This window comes from Teleopsis dalmanni, chromosome 2 (assembly GCF_002237135.1).
Source record: "Teleopsis dalmanni isolate 2A chromosome 2, ASM223713v2, whole genome shotgun sequence".
In the NCBI taxonomy this organism is placed as follows: domain Eukaryota; kingdom Metazoa; phylum Arthropoda; class Insecta; order Diptera; family Diopsidae; genus Teleopsis; species Teleopsis dalmanni.
Genome location: NC_051847.1, coordinates 199673010 through 199675387, shown reverse-complemented (window position 1 = coordinate 199675387; position 2378 = coordinate 199673010). Strand labels below are relative to the sequence as shown.

The following is a 2378-nucleotide window of genomic DNA, read 5'->3' as shown; positions in this document are numbered from 1 at the left end:
TCCCATTATCAGTGGTCTTGGAAATAATTCTTGTATTTAATTATTTGTAAATAATTTATTTGAAACTGCAAATACCAGGAATCGAACTCATGTTCTGTACCTTTGCTTCGAAAGGTACACCCTGCATTGCTTGTTTTTTTTCACTTCCCATAGACATAGCACGGACAAAACATATAAATTAAGATATAAGTTTTTAAGTAACTGAAAGAAGGAACTTCATTTTATCTTATCTCACATATTCTCATGACTTCACGCTGATTTAGTAACAATGTTAATGGATGAAATTTATTTACGCTCGGCGTGTAACATTTCTTCAAATAAATATATTTGTGGGAATAACACCCATGATTTCCAGCTTTAACATAAATAATTTGTCATTTTTCAGCACATATGAAACAATTCTCACAAAAAATAAAACATTATTTCTATATAGAAAATAATTTAAATACATAAATAACAGTAGAGGGTGTGTATGGAACAAGGAATATTCATGCATCAGAGAAGCAAATTATAGTACTGTTTTAAGAGTAACTCACTTTTGTATAAATCAGCTTCATCAGGGATTCCAAATAACCTCATGAGTATGTCGTTTATTATCCTTTTGTTACGCTACTTTTCATAACGTCATGTAATCCTTACATTTGCGTGTATATCTTTTGTTGTAATTCTTTTTTATTATTATTATTTTACTTTTTTCTGCTGCTATTGTATCTTCTTTTATATTCTTATATATGTGTATATCACTTTTTATATTTTTGCTTATTAATAACTGAGTTGCGTGCTAACAAAGCACTTGTAAGGACTTCTGAAGAAGTCTTATGCAACACTTATGCCAACTAATCTACTAAAGTTGATTTTCTTTATCTTGCGGCGTAATCCTTATTTATGTCGACATTTTCAAATTTATATGTCACAGAATAATTTGGCAGAAAGTATACAAATTTATTGACGTCACAAAATTTATTATTATTTTTAATAAAAACGTTTTGCACACAATTAAATTTTTATTAACTTCAAATATTATTTTTAATTTTTAATTAAATTCACTTAAGAAATTTGTTTTTTTTTGATGTATTTTTAAACATTTTTAAATACTTTTATGCAATTTTAAAATATTTTTTACATATAGGTTATCCATGGTAAACTTAAAATATTGTTTCTTCAAACCATTTTTTGTTAATAATATTTTTTTATAATTTTTATTAAATTTTTTCAACACATCATAACGACATGCAAGGATTTCAAAAATCAGACTGAATTGATATGTATCGGTATTTAAACTCCTTGTTTCACAACATTACATTAAATTCTGTTAAAAATTTATTTATGTGTATATATATTTAAGTTGTTATAATTTCTTCTGTAATGTAATTATTAAGTTTTAATTAAAAATAACAATGCAAATTTTAATTATTGTATAATTTTTACTGTGCATGCAAATTACTATCACTGAAAATACTGACACATATTTTTCATCGGTTGACGCAAACCTGGAAAAAATAAATTATTTTTATTATTATTATTTTGAAATGAATTAATTTCGTTGTTAATAAAAAAAATTTAATTATATTTTATTTTGAATTTATTTTCAACATTTTTATTTGAGCAATTAAAATTGCCTTTTATTTTGTCTTTGTGAAATGACTGGCATACATTTGTTTGTGAAAAATAAAAATATAATTAAAGTATTTAATTGACAAAGTAAATTATCATTATTAAAAAAAATGAATTTAATTTAATTAATACATTTGCGCTTTTTGTGTTCATATATAATATTATTTTCATTCAAATATACTTTTCCAACAACAATTAATGTTGATATGTTATATTTGTTAACTTTTTTGTCATTACAGATTTTAAAATTAAATTTTTACAAAAGTAACAATAGTAATATAGTAATAAAAAATAATTATAATGAAAATTATATAAAAAACGAATAAATACCTTCCTCTCGTTAAGAGGGATAATATAATAATATAAGAGGCAGAGATACTGCTTACCATACCTATACTTGGGGAGTGCATGACATTGATGCAGAAACACCTAGGAGGGTATTTCATGTATCATAAAAATTCAAGATTCAAGATTAAAAAAGATAGGCTGTATACTGCCTTTCATTAAAGAAATCAGCCTTGGAGAAACACTCTAATCCAACTAAAGGGCACAATAGATCTTTCGATCGCAGTGCACGATCGCTTCTTTTACTAGTAATAAGCATATAATCTATATCAGAATGGGTAATAGATGTTTTTAAACGAAAATGATAATGTTTGTAACTTGTGCTACTTTCATCTAAGTAAATAAAGTAATTAGAATTAGTATTCTGTAATTAGTATTCATAAAACTGTTGCCAAAGACTTAACTTAAAGAAATAAAGG

At 24.7% G+C, this 2378-nt stretch overlaps 1 protein-coding gene across 1 annotated transcript in view; it reads right to left on the bottom strand.

Annotated features, from left to right (window-relative positions):
- Positions 1-2378, bottom strand: part of LOC119676539 — a 13682-nt gene that overhangs the window by 10567 nt on the left and 737 nt on the right. The window lies entirely within an intron of this gene.